This window comes from Lissotriton helveticus, chromosome 8 (assembly GCF_964261635.1).
Source record: "Lissotriton helveticus chromosome 8, aLisHel1.1, whole genome shotgun sequence".
NCBI classification, from domain to species: Eukaryota; Metazoa; Chordata; class Amphibia; order Caudata; family Salamandridae; genus Lissotriton; species Lissotriton helveticus.
Genome location: NC_136069.1, coordinates 1,128,410,046 through 1,128,430,691, shown reverse-complemented (window position 1 = coordinate 1,128,430,691; position 20,646 = coordinate 1,128,410,046).

The following is a 20,646-nucleotide window of genomic DNA, read 5'->3' as shown; positions in this document are numbered from 1 at the left end:
GGCCCTGTTATCATCATCGGTGCTATCGCGCTAAACGGAAACGTGTCCAACCAAAGATAATAGTGTTAACAGTGATAGGTGCAGTGGAACAATACAGACAACACAAACAATTAGTGAAAAAATACCACATATGTAACGTTAAAACGCATAAAGCATGAACAGACAACTTTATTCTTGTTCTCATATGCTAAATGCTCTCAATTAAAAAAGTGAATGTGGCTACTCCTTATAGAGCCACTGGCAAGTAGATAGTGACTCTATAAGGAGTAGCCACATTCACTTTTTTAATTGAGAGCATTTAGAATATGAGAACAAGAATAAAGTTGTCTGTTCATGCTTTATGCGTTTTAACATTATATATGTGGTATTTTTTCACTAATTGTTAGTGTTGTCTGTATTGTTCCACTGCACCTATCACTGTTAACACTATTATCTTTGGTTGGACACGTTTCCGTTTAGCGCGATAGCACCGATGATGATAACAGGGCCGTCCTGGTGAGTACCTACCAGGTGTCCCATTGGTGGTGCGCCCGTGAGGTGCTATCGTGCTTGTTCACATTTTTTCTGCACATGCTGGTGTGGGTAGTTGTATTGTTGTACTGTTGTGTAGAAGGAGACGGGCTTTTTAAGATGGGCTTTTGACTGGTGTATCCCCAACCCTGTACATTAAGAAACGGGTGGTTGTTAATACTATGTCCTTCTGTTGCTTACCACTAATGGACTCTAAGTCTTCCTTCAATTTTCCCAAATTCCCCTTACAGTCATGATCCTTTCCCTTCTGCAATAGAATTCTGCAGCCTAAGGCCCACTCACAAAGTAATTTAAACCTTTCAATCTTCCTAACTATCTGCGAGGAGATCAGCATTAGTTGACCCCCTGATGGCCACCCCAGATTATTTTTCTTTGCTGCTTTGGAGTGTTGGGTGAATCCTTCTGTAACTAAGAATTCTAGGGTATCGTCACACAGCCACGTCTCCTGAAGGCACACAATATCATTCCTCTTTATAATTTTATCAAACTCAATCTGTGCCAATATTTTCTTGTAGCTATTTATATTCCATGATAGGATTAATAGGCTGTGTGATGACCCATGATCCTAGTCGATTTCACTGAGAAATCCCTCCTCATCATACTCCTTAAATTCTGGGGATGCTAGGGCTTTATATCTATTTCCGGCAAATACATCTTCTTCATACCCTGCAAATTCACAGTCAGTTACAGTAATTGCAATATCCTCCTTATTATTCCAATTCGAGTTAATTAACCTTATCTGCCATAACCCTAGACCAGCATGGTTCATCAGGAAATACTGTTCCTGTATTTCCTCCTTTCTTACCAGTCTAATCCCCTCCTTTTGTAACTAATTTTTAGCTTTTTCCACTGCATCTTTCTCCCAAGCAGAATAAAAAAGTACCTTAGTCACATCACCCCCTGTGCTGCTTGTAACAAACCCTACTTCATTAAGGTCCGCTGTGCCAATACTCCTAAGACTTGCACATTTTGCCATAATGAATACAAGTTAAGATTTTCCCGCCTTTACCATTATTATCAGGTTTTAGGAAAACCCATAGATCTTGAGTACCTGCTTGCCTAGACCCATAGGTATCCCCCTTTAAACTGGCTTCCCTTCTCATTAACAAATGATCTCCCTTCTCATTTTCAATCGGGGCCTTGCTGCACCTAGGATTTTCTAAAACTACTGAACTTACTTGTCTCAATGGCCTCCTTTTTGTACTTTTGCCCTCTTTGCCCTCCATCTCCCTTATTGTAGGTACCAGACCACTTTTATTGATCTTTAGTCTTTCTAAACTTTTCCAATGTTCTTCCTGTTCCATTAGACTTTACCATATTCTCCTTTGGTCTTTGCATTTTTTCCCTCTCTTTACCTACTTGTTCCATCTTTTCACTTCCCCTCTTCTCAACTTACTGACAGGATATTTTAATACAGTACAAAAGGGGGTGGTGATTGACAGAGCATCTGAATCAATCAAACACTCACACCCAGTCAAAAGATCTGGGTTTAATCCATCACCGTTCTTTAGCCCACTCTGCCACCCCAGTTCAGACATGGCTATATGCAAATCAGTCCAGGGAACAGTCTGGCCCGAACTGCCAAGCCATGTCTTCCCTGGACCGGAAACAAGCTTCCGGGGACCGGTTTCTGGCATTCCAGCCGTCTTCAGCCCGGCTTGCTTGAATCCAGTGGCAAAGTGAGCAATGGACTCACGTCTGAGCATACCATGCCACGCTTGTGGCGGCCAAAAGCGGTACAAAAGGGGGTGGTGATGGACGGAGCATCTGAATCAATGAAACACTCACACCCAGTCAAAAGATCTGGGTTTAATCCATCACCGTTCTTTAGCCCACTCTACCACCCCAGTTCAGACATTGCTCACTTTGCCACTGGAGTCAAGCAAGCCCGGCTGAAGACGGCTGGAATGCCAGAAACCAGTCCACGGTAGCTTGTTTCCGGTCCAGGGAAGACATGGCTTGGCAGTTCGGGCTGGACTGTTCCCATGAGGCACAGGCTCAGACTGATTTGCATATGGCCATGTCTGAACTGGGGTGGCGGAGTGAGCTAAAGAACGGTGATGGATTAAACCCAGATCAGTTGACTGGGGGTGAGTGTTTGTATTGTCAATGCTCCGTCCATCACCACCTTTAGTTTTTACTAGGATATTTTAATAGACATCTTTTTGTGCGAGCAACCTCCCTTCTCTGGAATCTACTTGTATAATATCTCATTTTACCCCATTTTTTCACAATCTTTGGCTGCCTGGATATATATACTGATGGTTCCTCTTTCTTTGAAATTGGGACCCTTAACGCATCTTCCTCCTCCTCTTTACTACCTACCCCCTCCTGATTTCCACCAATCGGTCTAACTAGAGCCGGCATTAAACCTCCAATTTGGGTCAGCTCACCCAAAATTGCTTTGAACTGCTTGCTTTGGGTTTTTTAAAGATCATTATTTATTACAGAGACCTCTAGCAAGCCCTGCAGAGTTTTTTGAAGGATCCACATGACCTCAAGCATGGAGGTACTCGAGGTTCCTGTAAACTCGAGCCCATGCAGTGGTGAGTGCAATTGTTACTTTCCTAAACCAAAAGAGCAGTCCACACCCACATTCTCCTTAGATTCCATCATAGTTCTATTTAGGTCTTTTGGGCTTATTTCTTTACTACTTGTGGATACATCTTCTTCACCTTCATCCTCAATTTCACATTCAAGTGACCGCTGGAACATTCTTGGCGAAGAAGACAGTCGTGGATTCAGCGGAACCCCAGATAAATTAAATATAGACTGATTCAAAGAAGTTAAGTCATCATCACTCCTAACCTCAGAGTTTGTATATGCCACGGCACTTGCCTCCTAACTAGTTACATCCTTCCCCTTAAAATGTCTTCCCAAAAAGTCTTTAGTCGAGTTCGATACTGATGAGCCACCCCTTGTTACTTTTGGCTTCGCAGATTTGGGTGTTAGTAACAAGGATTGAATATTTCTTGTAGCTTGTTTCTTCCTTCCAGCTGGCTCACTTAACGCCGATTTTGGTTTGCCTATTCCACTTCCTTCTCCGGTCTCTGGAGTGTTCTTCTCTGACTCTTTCCCAGTTTTTAGGTTTTTACGGGCTCTTACTTTGGCCGATGCCATTTTATTAGCTTCTCTTCTTCTTTGGACCCTCTCGGGGCACAGGGCAACAACGGTAAGGCCTGGTTGAGTGGTATTTCTCCGACCCCCCGTAATTACTGGGGAGAACCGCTCCTTTTTACCAATCTTGATTTTATAATTTGAAAACTAAAATTAAAATTGCCGCTGGTATTTATGGATAAAAAATCATAGCCTCAATTGGTGAAACAATTACAGCCTTTCCACATTTGAATTAAAAATAGGGCACACTACTCCCCACTTACCTCTGTTCCACCGTGTGCCGTTGCACACATTCAGCCTCCTGCCACCATCGACAAATTAATTGTTCGGGTAACTACTTGAGTTCTCCCAGTGTTTAAAGATCGACATGTAAAGAGCTAATGTCAGGTGCTTCCACTTATCCTTCGCTATAAGACCCCGGCAGAGCCTAGAGCCACAGACTTTCCAAAGCCCTCCTTCCACCGGGCTGCTTCCACTGGGCTGCTCGGGTCCTCTACGCACCGCGCTATGGGTTCTCTGCCCTGCTCGGTGTCTTTATCGGCGTTTTACCTGACAGTGTCTATAACACTCAAACTTCCCAAACTTTCCAAAATTCTCCTTCCACCGGGCTTCTCAGGCCCTCTATGCACCGTACTGCGGGTCCTCCGCCCGGCTCGGTGTTTTTGGACGGCGTTTCCCCCCCCCCGCAGCTGCCACCACTGCGGAATCCTCCGTAAACGGCAAAGCGCGCCTGCGCATAGGGTCTGTACGTCCAACGTCTACTCGCTCAAATACCCGGATGCGGCTTACTGGGCGCGATACGCTGTGGGCTGAAGGTGCTGAGTGTGCGCAGCAACCGGATCAGAAACAGAAGCCGTCATTGTTCAGTTCATTTTTTGCTTGTTAAAGATTTATATGTTGGTAGAAAACAATTTCCACTTTCTCTGGTACATGCAGTGACTATTCATAAATCTCAAGGATTAAGTGTAGACAGTGCTTTGGTGAACATTGGGAGTACCATGTTTAAAGAGGGTATGGCATATATTGCTTTGTCACGAGTCAGAACTTTATCTGGTTTGTTTTCGATTTTTATGAGACAAAGATTACTGCAGATGCAAACTGTGTAAAAGGTTAAGAAGAGCGTATCCTCCCAATTTAGGTCAATATCCTGTATTTGAAAAGTGTGTGGTAGGTCGAAAAAGAAGGTATGAGAATATCTATAGTGAAATTATAGAGAAAGAAAAAAATCAAGATAATGTTGAGATTGTAAGCAAAAAGAAAAAGTACACTGTTGAAGAGATTGTTGGTTATCAGTTTGAAAATAGTTCAGGTATCAACTGCTATGCTAATGTAGTGGTCAATGTTGGGTTTTTTTCTCGAAAGTTTCCAACAGCAAATTATGGAGAATCGGGAAAAAAGATTTTGTTCCTTGTTGCATTGTATTTATGAAAAATTAAGAACTGATAAAAGTAAGTAGCAAAGCGTTTCTGATATTCGTAATCTTTTGGATATATGTTCTGGTTCTACACAATTTATACAGAATATCCAACACGATGGTCAGGATTTTCTAATGTATATTCTTGCAGTATGGGAAAATGAAGGAATAGAAATTGAAAATCTTTTTGGCCTTCGTTATAAATGGGAACATCAATGTGAAAATTGTATGTTTACATCTAGCACTAACATAGACACTGAACAAACTAGTTAAAGCAGCAAATCAAAACATAGAGTGTAGCCAATGCAAATCGGAAATGTTATCAACATTATTTATACGAAGATATGGACAATATATAATCTTAATGATACAACGTTATACTCCAGGAGACCCACTTAACTCAGAATGAAATGCTTGCCCTTGTTAAGAAAAATAGGTGGATTGACTTTGCTGTATCTTCATCACAATCAATGAATAATAGAGGTGTGGCAGTTATATTTAAGAAACAGATAACAGCTAGGCTACTATCTCAGGCAGTTGACCCAGGTGGCAGATGGGCCATAGCATCGGTCGTTATAGCAGGTTCACAAATTACAATCGTGGGTTATTATGGACCCAATCATGATGACCCCACAACCTTAGAGTCTATTTTTTCGCATCTGTTGTCATTTCCTGAACCCATCATCTTGGCAGGTGACTTTAATGTTGTATTAGATCCGGTGCTCGATAAATCCGGTAACAGTCGCCCCCTTGTACTATCTAAAACTAGGTCCCTTCTGTATAGTTCCATGAAACAATATGGTTATGTCGATATCTGGAGAGTAAGGTCAGGACAGCAACAGGGTATCTCCTTCCGAAACTACAAATACCATCATCAGTCTAGGATAGACTATATCTTAATTAGTCAGAGGTTAGTGGATACTGTCAAAAGTATTATATATCTCCCCTTACATCTTTCTGACCACTCTGCAGTAGTAATGGAACTGGAGGGGCCCACTAAAAGTTCCCCTCGGGCTTGGTCTTTCGACCGTTCTCTTATTTCTCAGCCGGACAATATTTTGGCTCTTAAAGTTGAGGCTCATAATTTTATGAGAATTAATATTGGTTCAGCGTCCAGTGGAGTCGTTTGGGACTCCTTTAAGCCCTTCTTGAGAGGTCTTATCATGGGTAAAGTGTCCTATCGTAGGAAACAATATAGAGAGGAAATCCTTTCTATTGAAGCCAAGATAACTAAAAAACAACTAGAATTAGATGATAATCTCATTTCTCCTGAGCTCGTGCTAAACCAGCTTCAAGATCAACTTTTGGTGTTGAAAGGTCAACTGGCTTCTGTTATAAATCATAGAATCCAGCAAAAATGGGAGGCTAGTAAACTAGCCCATTTTGAATACGGTGAGTGGACAGGAAAATTATTGGCTTGGAAAACCAAAACAGACAAGGTTCGCAACAACATAGACTCTATTACAGTGGATAATACCACTTTTTCTTCTGATGTAGATATTAGGCGGGCCTTCAGGGAATTTTTCCAAACAATCTACCATGAGGACAATAATATCGACCCAGATTCTATTAATGGCTGGCTGAGTGAGATCCCTGTTCCTTCTCTTTCCATCGAGCAGTGTTTAATTTTGGATAGCACTATCTCTGAGGAAGAGGTTAGGTCAGCTATTAAAAAGGGTAGGAAAGGGAAGGCTGCAAGTCCTGATGGGCTTCCTGCTGAGATCTATAGAGCCCTGGAACAAGAAATAGTGGCCTTTCTTACCATCATGTTTAATCAAATCTTACTAGAGGGCCAACACCCACCAGAATCTTGGGTTAGTGCTACATTCATCCTTATTTAGAAACCTGGGAAGCCAGCGGATGCGTGCGGCTCGTATAGGCCAATATCAATCTTGAACGTGGACTATAAGATCTTTGCCACAGTTCTTGCTAATAGGCTGGCCTTGGTTGCCCCTTTTGTCTTACATCAAGATCAGAAGGGATTTGTGAAGGGGCGCCAATTGTACGAGTTAACAAACGATCTGATAGGGGCCATTGATATGGCATCGGCTGAGTCCCTCCCCTTAGCTGCTCTTACACTGGACGCAACCAAGACCTTCGACAGGGTTAATTGGCCAAGTTTAACGTGGGTGAGGGTTTTTGCCGTGCGGTTGGTCTTCTATATCGGAATCCATCTGCTCGTGTTCTGGTCAATGGAGAGCTATCCGACCCCTTTACCATCTCTAGGGGGATGTGGCCGGGCTGCCCTCTCTCCCCTCTTCTATTCAATTTTTATATCGAACCCTTTGCTCAACAACTCAGGGAGGATGTTAACATCAAATACTTTGTGTATAGAGGATGGGAGAGAAAAGTAGCCCTATATGCGGACGATGTCCTTATTCTCACATCCGATGTCTGCACTGCTCTTCCTGCAGTTTTAAAAATTGCCCAAGAATTTGGGCAAGTGTCGGGCTATGAGATTAATGCTGCAAAAACTGAGATGCTGGTATGGAATGATGACGCTAGCGCCACTAGTATACAGTCCAGTTCCTCCATGTGGTATCTGGGCCTGAATATTGTGAAAAATATTAATCTAATTGCTTCAGTAAATTTTTCCGCAATAGCTAAAGACTGTCGTAAGCTGATGCAGGCATGGGTCCATCTTCCGCTTTCACTAATTGGGAGAGTAAATCTGATTAAAATGTCGATTTTACCTAAAGTTTCCTTTTTATTTAATACCATCCCTCTTTATTTCAGCCATTCTTTATTATCTAAATTACAGTCGGAAATTTCATATTTTATTTGCGTCAGGAAGCTTCCAAGAATTGCTTGGAAGAAACTCAGACGGCGCAGGGAGAAGGGAGGGTTGGCTGCCCCAGACCTAAAATGATATGCATGGGCGTTTCAGCTATCACACACCCACATGTTGTTAAAAATGCCTATCGACTGCGGGGTGGGGACCATGTTTTCAGCTCTGCTTAAAGGGGAGGGAGTCAGTCAGTCTGGCTTCTTATTTAAATTCGGAAGCCCGAATTTCTTTAAAAAAAATTCAACTGAAGGTCTTGCAAGGGATGGCCAAAACATGGTCAGAAATAACAAAATCTATAAAGGTGGGCTACTTTTGCAATAGGACTCCTTTATGTGGCCTCCCGGAAAGTCCCGCCTGGTTAGGAGATAGCTTAGCGGCCCCTTTAAAAGTAGCTGGCCTGGAAGTGTGGGGTGACCTTTTTGTTGATGGGGACCTGCTTACATGGGAACATTTTAGGAATAAAATCGGCCCCAATTTTGCAAGATCTAAATATATACAAATTGTTAGCTGGACGCATTCCTACAACTCCTTACCCGCTCAAGGGATTAAGTCCCCTCGTGGGGGGTATAGTCAGCTAATCTCAAGTTTAGTGGACATGGCTCCAGCAAGGACGGAGATCTCCCTGTGGTATAAACTTATACTGGAAGAAATAGATGGAGATTTTATGCTACCGGACCAGTTGTGGGGATATTTTTTTACTGGTCACAATCTGCAAGAGCTGTGGGCCGCCTCATTTGGCCTTTAATGGAACATCGTTAAGCCTGCTTGGTTACGAAGAAACCATCTTTTTACCCTACACAGGGCTTATTATTCTCCCCTTAGACTTTCTAAATTCACTGAGAGAAAGTCGGTAGCTTGCGCCAAGTGTGGTTTGGTAGCTGCTTCGGAAGCCCACATATTCTTTGACTGCCCCCGTTTGTCTACCTTTTGGGATGCGATCAGTAACATTCTCACGGCATCGCTGGGCCTTCAAGTAGTTATGGAGCTTCCCATTGTGATTTTCGGGATCCTGGATGGGGTCCAGACTGCAGCTAAAAATCTGGTGTTCTATTGTATTTTATTGGCCAGAAGGGAGATCTGTAAAAAGTGGAAGGAACCTCTTCCTCCCTCTCTTAACGACTGGCAGGTATCCGTCTTGCAGGTCTCACGATTGGATCTGGCTAGGGCCGGTTATCAAAGTAGTGGGTCCTTTTGGCATCTGCTGTCATGGGAGCATTAAGTTGCCGGGGTTTTTTTTTTTTCTCCCCGGGTCCAATGATTACGCTACTGTGGTGTGCACACCATCTGTAGAGCCTCTGTCCGGTTCTAAGCCCGGCCCGATCTGGCTGTAACTTCCACCAAATAGTACCTATTTTTCAGGTACTTTGGTTTTCTGGGTGCATGTTTTAGAGGGAAACGTCAGTGCTGAGGGTTGTTGGTCTCTATCTCGTTTTATCCCTGCCAGTTTTGACAAACTGTGACAGCTTGTGTGCATTTCGTCATTGTTTTGTGGAATTGTTTCAGTTTTGCCTACCCGGCATGTTGCACCCACCCATGGATCATCAACAATCAAGGACAACCACATATGAGACATATGGACATCTGGTTTAAAATCAGCAATTGTTTTAAAGGACACGAAATACCCGTGAACTATACTTCTGATTAACATCATGATAGCGGTTATCATTTGAACGTTATGTTTTTTATTAAGCCATGGGTCAAAATCCGGATTGAATGAGCGTTATACATTCGAGGGAGGGCGGGGCAATACGATTTGTCAACTTTTAAACATCAATAGTACGATTGAATGCATGGTGACTAACAGAGTTTTTAACAGAGGGGAGACATGCTGGGAATTGTAGTTTGGTGAAAAGACGGAGCTAAATGATTGGATGAAACGTAGGGTGGAATATATAATGATCTCTATAAAAAGCGAGAAAGGGAAGGCAGAGGTTTTTGACTGTGGAAGCAAGGAAGGAAAGTAAAATGGCGGGATGCGTTGAAAAGACAAACAAAGTGAGTACGTAGGAAAAACAGATTAAGGGGTCATGTCATAACATAGAAAGAGGGGAACGAATTGGGTAAAAGTCATAGATGGAGTAACTTCTGAGTGGGGGCGAGAAACATGGTGGTTACATCAATGCATTGTACAAATAGAGGGAACCTTTCAATAAGGACTTGGGCCACATAGACATGGGTAACGTTTTTGAATGTATTGAGAACGACAATATTGTGTTTCACGAGGTAATGAAGTTATTTTTAATATTTGCAGTTATATCCCTGACGAAGGGCTGAGAATGCGCCCGAAATGCATTGGATGAAGGATGTTTTTTAAATGTGTCCGCCGTGCTGCAGGAAGAAAAGGCCTTTTGGCAAACTGCGGCATGTGTAAATTGGGAAAGGCATTTGAGTGTTGCATATGTGATTGTTTATTCACAATTGAAGTACTTTGAACATTGGAGGAATGAAGACAAATAAACTTACAGTTTTATTTGGAATTAAACAGAGTTACCGTTTGTTTAAATGAACCCGCTGTGCGTCCGTCTAGGAGTGTGAATCACGCTCCATTCTTGAGAGCATCTCGTGACCCCACCTGAGTCTGCATCGGTAACCATGGTGGTATATGAGGACAAAAAAGAAAATGATACAACGTTGTACAGCTGATGGAAGAAAATTGGAAACTTTAATAAAACAAATTGTAGCAAGTCAACTATCAATTTCAGGAAGAATTTTTGTAGCAGTAGCAATAATTTTCCATGATGGTCACATCTGGACATTATACTGCCTATTTAAAATGTGATAAAGGATGGACATATTGTAATGATGCTCAATTGGTTTTTAAATAACGTTTGCCTAATGAATTACCAAATTCCTACATAATTCTGCCTATTAGGAATATGTTAACATGTATTAATACGATTACTATTGGACAATTTCAGTTTAAAGGATTTCAGGAATACCATTTGGCCTAGAGGAAAGGTATGCATTTCAATTATGGACTTTTTCTTGCACATTCTAACAGCGTATATTAAAAAAAACGTCATTTACATTGTATAGAAATTATAAAAGAATTCTTTATTAAATTATTATTTGAGTTCTTTCATATTCAAGTAAGAACATTTTCTTAGAAGGAAGCATGTTATGTATGGGTTATTTGTATTAAATGGTATGTAATTGAGGATGTTGTTTTTATGGAATGTTCAGAAATAGTTGAGTATATTAAAAATATTTTAGAGGTACTTATGTTTTTTTAAACAATCTTATTGATTGCTTTTATTTTTGCCTGCTGTTATGTAATGAGTAACATTGAAATCACTGTTTATAGGGAAATTCAATATATTCTGAGAACAGCAAAAAAGGCAAAGAAAATAATTTATATAATGTTAAAATAATGTTGTGCTGTAAAAAATATAATATTATATATTATAACTGTATTTTTTCTTCTCTTTCACAGATCCTAATTCTAAAATATGAAAAATTCAGAAATTTAGATTATAAAAAACAACTCAAAGAAATGTTTAGTGTTTTTTATATCTATTACTGTGACAGTAAGATTAACTAAGAAGTAAAATGCACAATGGGCTGTTTGCACACTGGTGAAGAAAGGGGGGATGGATGGAGTAGATATGTGTGGGAACATGCTCTGTGGGCATTTTAAGTTACGGGATAAAGTCTCCTTGAATCCTGAGTGTCCCTGGGGACCAACTGACCCACCACATATGTGCAGAAAGTGCCATAGAGTTGCATTGCAGAGAGGTGTAAAATGGGCCATGGCTTCGGACCACCTCTCTGCAACGCAGCTGTATGGTGTTCAATTGAGAGACATGGTGGGCTAGTAGTACCCATGGACTTTCAGGAATAAAAGAGACTAAATTCCTCAATTTAAAACACGTCACAGAGTGCGTTTGCACATGTTACATCAGGCCCCATCCCTTCCCTTCACCACTCTATAAACATGTCCTATCACTTTGCCAAAACCTAAGTACTTATAAATGTATCTTGTACTCTCTTTGCAGTACTGAAATTACTCTATTGAGTTCAATGAAAAAAATATAGGTTTCAGACATGTTATAGTTAGGAATTAACATTTAAAAAACATTAGAAATTCATTGAATAAGCCGTAGGTTTCAGGGGTGTTATAATTAGCTGGACATTTCCCTCGTACAAAACCATTGAAATTCCACCGTTATAGTTAGTTCTACTAACTATAACACACACACACCCGCAATCCACTGCTGATGATGTCACATATTATATCATTCATGACATGGTCAGTGACATCACTGATGGCATCAATGATGACATCTCAAATTACATGATAAACAACAAAGGAGTGACTTCGTGAAAAAAGTGAAAAAATTGAAAGAACATGGGAGAAATGCAACCTCAGTTCCACTGGTTAAGTGGTAATGGTTTGGATAAGCTGATACTCCCCTTGTGTATTGTGTCTTAGTCCTAATCCACGTGATACTGACTGTTCCACTGGTATACCATCCGGTACGTAGCTTATCCCCTGGAGACGACAGTTTACACAGGAGGAATTCTATTCTTTTTGAAGGACCCTCACTCACCACTAGTTGGTGACATGCTTCATCATCGGGTCCCCGCTAGGGTGACCGAATATCACCCAAGCGTGCTACAACGCCTGATTACAGCGGAGCGGGATGTGGTGAGTGGAACAGTGCCCAAATTAGAGGTGACTATACGTGGTGTGTTGGTGCAAATTAAAAAATGCGTAGGTTGTAACCAGTTCAAATTTTTTTTAATAATGGTCAACCCGCATTGGTTAAAAACATTAGTGAGTGGACTAAGCAAGGTTCTGAGTTAGGGAACCCGAGTCCTAAAAATTGGTCGACATGTTTCTGCTGTTTTTTTAGTGCTTTTTGCTCAGCATTCTTCAGGACCTAATAACTAGTCCTCCGGTGGTATACGCGCGCTAAGGCGTACCCGCCCGAGAGGCTCTAAATGTGAAAAAATGAATTATAAAAATGTGTGAAATTTCACACATCAGTAACCATGTTTATCTCATGCCATTTGCAGAAACAATCATAGCAACCTGTAAAGAAAAAGACAAACAATGACACATAATCGTATCTCAGATTCAGGTCCAATAGACTAGAAGAAGCTGCATTAAATGAAGCTCATATGTTTTGTGTCACACAAGGGACACATACCATACATTAAAAAATTATGGTTTGTCCTTAAACTCATGTCGACAGGTGCAAATTATTTCTAATTTATAATATTGCAACAAATCCGGCCAACTTTGCCAGTGAATTGCGGGGCAAATCGCATGTACTTCCTGCTCTAAATTTCAGCAGGACTAGCCTTGTACATATGGTTAAATCGTCTTATTATTAGTAACTACAGTCGAGTGATAATTCATGAAAAATCAGTTTTTTGGGTCATGCAAATACATAACTCTGCAGCTCTCAAACTCCAAATCAAAGGAAGACAGTGAAAAATAATGTAATTCTTCAAGAATCTTAGTTACTCACAAAAAACGGGACATAGAACTGCCCCTTCGGTGAGGGTGACGCGGGTATGATTCACGCGGTGGCTTTCTACATAAAGAAAAGAGAAGGAGGAGGCGTGAATCAATCACCCACAACGGGAGAAAAACAGCGTGGGATTGCCAGCGGTACAAGAGGAGTTTTAAAAGATCGAGTAAAAACTTACTTCTGCACTCGCGGCTCCCCGCCCGTAACCTACTTTCTAGTCAGGTCCCTCCCGGAAATGATTCTTCCGAAGGGAAGGCTGACCCGTACTCATAAGGCGGCCCGAGTGGCTCTGAATGTACCACGTGGGGTTGAGGCATCACGTGGTGGGTTCCGTAGCTAGAATTTTTAAAGGGATATCCCACTTCCATGTAGTTAAAGGGAAACAGGTTTGTTTATATTTGCAAAACAGAGGATATCCGCAAGGGATACTCAATAAGAGTCTCAAGAGGGCTCGCAACCAATAGAGGGACACTTTGTTGGAAGACAATCCCCCTAAAGAGAAGGAGGAGATTCCTTTAACATGAGTAACTACTTATAGCTCACTATCCAACGCAGTGAGTAAAAGCATCAAGAAAAACTGGAAGATCATAACCAGTAATAAAACAAATTGGAAAAAACCTTTACTTTCCTACAAGAGAGCAACCAGTCTGAAGGACTCTTTGGTCCACACAAGACCAAGAACTGAGAGGACCACTGATTCCACACCAAGCGTCCTCAATGCATGGGGTCTCCCACCGGTGAAAGGCCATTTTTCATGTGGAAATTGCAACGTGTGCCACCTGACTTCAAACACTAAATACCTGGATTTGATAGATGGCACACGTTGGGAACAACGAAGCCACACCAACTGTAACACCACCAATGTGGTGTATCTTATAACATGTAAATGTGGTCTTCAATACGTGGGAATGACTACACGGCGTGTTAAAATCAGAATTTGTGAACACAGAAGTAACGTACGGTGTAAAAAAACTACCACAAAACTCACCGTGCACTTCCTACATGCTGGTCATACCCCCAATGACTTACAGTGGACCATTTTAGAACATCAAGAATTTGGGTCCGAGGCGTCACTTTTTGAACGAGAGCAACGTTGGGTGTACCGCCTTGGAACAAATAGGGTCGGCCTCAATGATGATATACCTTGGGGGAGTGTCCTACGTAGATAAAAGATCAAGATCAGGTCTGTTGTCACCCATCACGTAACCTCCTACCCATGTAACAGTGAACCTCTATACCAAGACACACATTGGACCCTTATCGTCTCTTAATATGAGATCTAGGTTGAGATATTGGTGAATGCCTTACTGGGTATTAAGGTTTTCTCAAAAGAAATTCTTTCTTTCCTTCTAAACACGCTCAATGCATGAACAACACTCGGATGATTCCGGTCCCATTCCCACTTGAAGTAATTTTTCTAATTAAATGCACACTACTAACTAGGGCATTACGATAATATTTGCACTTGTAGCATGGTGTGGGCACCGGGGATTGAACTCGCACTACAGTGCTAGTGTAAACAAATCTGTTTCCCTTTAAACACATAGAAGTGGGATATGACTTTAAAACTTTGGCTACGGAACGCACCACGTGATTTCACAACTCTACGTGGTGTGCTCTGAGTCACTTGGGCCGACGCGTGAGAACGGACGATTCCGGTTCCAACAATGTAATCCTGTTTGAAGCAGTAAATTTTCCAATTAAGTGAAACCACTAACTAGGGCACTACAATAAAAAACAGCATGAATGTTAGTGTTGTCATGGGGGATCGAACTCGCACCACTGTGCCAATATAAACAAACCTGTTTCCCTTTAACTACATGGAAGTGGGATATCCCTTTAAAAATTCTAGCTACGGAACCCACCACGTGATGCCTCAACCCCACGTGGTACATTCACAGCCACTCGGGCCGCCTTATGAGTACGGGTCAGCCTTCCCTTCGGAAGAATCATTTCCGGGAGGGACCTGACTAGAAAGTAGGTTACGGGCGGGGAGCCGCGAGTGCAGAAGTAAGTTTTTACTCGATCTTTTAAAACTCCTCTTGTAGCGCTGGCAATCCCACGCTGTTTTTCTCCCGTTGTGGGTGATTGATTCACGTCTCCTCCCTTCTCTTTTCTTTATGTAGAAAGCCACCACGTGAATCATACCCGCGTCACCCTCACCGAAGGGGCAGTTCTATGTCCCGTTTTTTGTGAGTAACTAAGATTCTTGAAGAATTACATTATTTTTCACTGTCTTCCTTTGATTTGGAGTTTGAGAGCTGCAGAGTTATGTATTTGCATGACCCAAAAAACGGATTTTTCATGAATTATCACTCGACTGTAGTTACTAATAATAAGACGATTTAACCATATGTACAAGGCTAGTCCTGCTGAAATTTAGAGCAGGAAGTACATGCGATTTGCCCCGCAATTCACTGGCAAAGTTGGCCGGATTTGTTGCAATATTATAAATTAGAAATAATTTGCACCTGTCGACATGAGTTTAAGGACAAACCATAATTTTTTAATGTATGGTATGTGTCCCTTGTGTGACATAAAACATATGAGCTTCATTTAATGCAGCTTCTTCTAGTCTATTGGACCTGAATCTGAGATCCGATTATGTGTCATTGTTTGTCTTTTTCTCTACAGGTTTCTATGATTGTTTCTGCAAATGGCATGAGATAAACATGGTTACTGATGTGTGAAATTTCACACATTTTTATAATTCATTTTTTCACATTTAGAGCCTCTCGGGCGGGTACGCCTTAGCGCGCGTATACCACCGGAGGACTAGTTATTAGGTCCTGAAGAATGCTGAGCAAAAAGCACTAAAAAAACAGCAGAAACATGTCGACCAATTTTTAGGACTCGGGTTCCCTAACTCAGAACCTTGCTTAGTCCACTCACTAATGTTTTTAACCAATGCGGGTTGACCATTATTAAAACATTTTTGAACTGGTTACAACCTACGCATTTTTTAATTTGCACCAACACACCACGTATAGTCACCTCTAATTTGGGCACTGTTCCACTCACCACATCCCGCTCCGCTGTAATCAGGCGTTGTAGCACGCTAGGGTGATATTCGGTCACCCTAGCGGGGACCCGATGATGAAGCATGTCACCAACTAGTGGTGAGTGAGGGTCCTTCAAAAAGAATAGAATTCCTCCTGTGTAAACTGTCGTCTCCAGGGGATAAGCTACATACCGGATGGTATACCAGTGGAACAGTCAGTATCACGTGGATTAGGACTAAGACACAATACACAAGGGGAGTATCAGCTTATCCAAACCATTACCACTTAACCAGTGGAACTGAGGTTGCATTTCTCCCATGTTCTTTCAATTTTTTCACTTTTTTCACGAAGTCACTCCTTTGTTGTTTATCATGAATTAGCCTGGGGTCTAGGAGTGTCTACTCATACCCTCTCTCTCTTGTTGCTGATATACAGAGTTTTGAGCAGCGTGAAGCTGCGAGAGTAATGAGTTTTTTTTTTTTTTTCGTCTTTTGAACTACAGTTGAGTTGAAAATCCGCCTCCAATGATGGAGGAACAGGGCCTCTCTTTCTCAAGGGAAGAAGTGGATGCTATTCTGGGAGATGATTCCCTTTTCTCTGACCCCCTGTTAGCACATGCCATTTCACCGACCGGGGACTGGGAGAAGTTAGGGGAGCTTAAACGCAGCAGGATAAGGGCTATACTGCATGGAACTATGATTAAGGAATATTTGACTAATAATTCTGCTCCGAAAGGATTATTAGTAACCAATGCCCCAAGAATATTCCTGGAGGATGCTGTTTTCCGAAAAGATTGGGCACAGATCGCTTGGCACTGTACTCGGGATTGGGGCATCCTAATTATAAAAACAGCACTTAGACTTTCGGAAGCACTCATGATTGAGATACAGACTACAGAGGCTCACTTTAAAGCGACCATCACTGGGTATAAAAAAAGACTGGACGAGCTCAACAAAGAACAAAATGAGTTCAGAGAAAACCTAGCCCAGTCTAAATCTCAAAAATTGCTAAAAGACCTTAAGAGATGGTCTTATGCTAAAGTGTACCCCTATTCTACACCAGATTTCGTCCCTCCCACGAATGCTGGGTATAACTCAGACTCCTCAGTAGATTCCAACAATAGTGGGTCTAGCTCAGATAGCACTGGGAAAAGGGGAAGAGGAAGGGGTAGAGGTAGAGGGAGGGGACGGGGCTACCAACAATTTGCAACAGATCCACATCCCTCTCTCTGGAATGTACCATTCCATCAACAAGGGGTTGGCCCTTATAACCAGAACCCTTTCCAACCATTTCCACTGATGATGGGCTGGAACCCCCATTTCATGCCATACCCACCAATGAACCAGCAGGGATACCCGCATCATTTTCAGGACAGAGGCAGGCAGGGCAACCGGTGGAGACAAAAAGGAAACAACCAAGTGCACTGGGAACAACCGGAGAGCACAGGGGATGCTTCCAAGACGACAGCGGGAGACCAGAGACCAGGCCCCAGCAATATGAAAGCCTAGTGGTGAATCTTTCGTCCCACGAACTCTCAACGGCAGAAAACACTGTCCTAGAGAAAGGACTGGGGTTTATTCCAACACCCCGACTCGATCGTTTCAAACTCCATTGTGAGTTAAGCCAGTTCTTCAGAAAACTACGACTAAAGAACTATTTTGAGTCTGTTGGAACAGATCAAACAACAGGATTAGAAAGTGACACCGATTTCAAGTTGAAATCCAACTTTATGCCCCCCCCCCACACACAGTCGCACCCGAGATTCTGGCCTTTGAGCAGGCAGTATTCAAAGAAGTTGAACAGATACAGGAACCAATGCCCTTTAAAAATCTAACTGCAGAGGAGTTCAAAGCGATTCAAACTTTGAAGAAAAACAGCAAGATCATTATCAAAGGAGCTGATAACGGGGGTGGCATCGTCATCCTCAATAAAGATGACTACGATGTAGAATGCCTACGCCTGTTGAATAATGCCACTAATCATATCCCCCTAATGGTGGATCCGACGGATGATCCCTGAGATGAAATTTGCGAATTGGTGTCGACAGCTGAAAGGGATGGTTACATTACGAAGAAAGAGGCTGATTTCCTAACAACTTCTGAAGGACGGGTACCCTATTTTTACATACTACCTAAAATTCATAAGCAAAGGTTACCCCCTCCTGGAAGACCTATAGTTTCTGGTCTAGGATCACTGCTCGAACCCCTTTCAAAATACTGCGATTTTTTCTTACGACCCATCATACAATCGACGAGTACCTATTTGAAGGATACGAAAAGCTTTCTGTCACTACTAAACTCAATCACCCTACCCAACGATCGTTGCTTTCTTGTCTCAATGGACATTGAGAGTTTGTATACCTGTATCCCACAGGATGAGACCATTAAGGTTGTGAAAGAAGCCCTGGAGAGAACACCTTGGGAGTTTGCCACATCGAAGGGATTTGTAATTGAATGTGCTACCCTTGCCTTGAAACGTAATTTCTTCAAGCATGATGGCAAGATCTACCTACAAGCCACAGGGACCTCTATGGGCAGTACTTTTGCTCCATCAGTGGCGGGCCTATATGTCTTCGATTTTGAGTCCAAATACATCCTGAGCGCCCAGAACCCGTTTGGTGACAACATCATCATGTGGCAGCGCTACATAGATGACGTTTTTTTGATTTGGCAAGGCGATGAGGCGGTTTTGTTAAATTTTTTTGCATGGCTCAACAGGCGTGATGATCATTTGAGATTCACCCACGAATACTCCAGAGATCAATTGACTTTTTGGGACGTCAAAATCAGTAGGAAGGATAATCGGCTTGAGACTACCACCTTCTACAAGCCCACTGCTAAAAACAATTTGCTGCATTTTACCAGCTACCACCCGAGAGCCCTACGGGAGAATCTCCCGTATGGGCAATATTTAAGGATACGTCGGAATTGCAGTAACCTTACTGATTTTAAATCACAAGCCAATGCATTGACCACCAAACTGCAAAACAGAGGATATCCGCAAGGGATACTCAATAAGAGTCTCAAGAGGGCTCGCAACCAACAGAGGGACACTTTGTTGGAAGACAATGCCCCTAAAGAGAAGGAGGAGATTCCTTTAACATGCGTAACTACTTATAGTTCACTATCCAACGCAGTGAGTAAAAGCATCAAGAAAAACTGGAAGATCATAACCAGTAATAAAACAAATTGGAAAAAACCTTTACTTTCCTACAAGAGAGCAACCAGTCTGAAGGACTCTTTGGTCCACACAAGACCAAGAACTGAGAGGACCACTGATTCCACACCAAGCGTCCTCAATGCATGGGGTCTCCCACCGGTGAAAGGCCATTTTTCATGTGGAAATTGCAACGTGTGCCACCTGACTTCAAACACTAAATACCTGGATTTGATAGATGGCACACGTTGGGAACAACGAAGCCACACCAACTGTAACACCACCAATGTGGTGTATCTTATAACATGTAAATGTGGTCTTCAATACGTGGGAATGACTACACGGCGTGTTAAAATCAGAATTTGTGAACACAGAAGTAACGTACGGTGTAAAAAAACTACCACAAAACTCACCGTGCACTTCCTACATGCTGGTCATACCCCCAATGACTTACAGTGGACCATTTTAGAACATCAAGAATTTGGGTCCGAGGCGTCACTTTTTGAACGAGAGCAACGTTGGGTGTACCGCCTTGGAACAAATAGGGTCGGCCTCAATGATGATATACCTTGGGGGAGTGTCCTACGTAGATAAAAGATCAAGATCAGGTCTGTTGTCACCCATCACGTAACCTCCTACCCATGTAACAGTGAACCTCTATACCAAGACACACATTGGACCCTTATCGTCTTTTAATATGAGATCTAGGTTGAGACATTGGTGAATGCCTTACTGGGTATTAAGGTTTTCTCAAAAGAAATTCTTTCTTTCCTTCTAAACACGCTCAATGCATGAACAACACTCGAATGATTCCGGTCCCATTCCCACTTGAAGTAATTTTTCTAATTAAGTGCACACTACTAACTAGGGCATTACGATAATATTTGCACTTGTAGCATGGTGTGGGCACCGGGGATCGAACTCGCACTACAGTGCTAGTGTAAACAAATCTGTTTCCCTTTAAACACATGGAAGTGGGATATGACTTTAAAACTTTGGCTACGGAACGCACCACGTGATTTCACAACTCTACGTGGTGTGCTCTGAGTCACTTGGGCCGACGCGTGAGAACGGAAGATTCCGGTTCCAACAATGTAATCCTGTTTGAAGCAGTACATTTTCCAATTAAGTGCAACCACTAACTAGGGCACTACAATA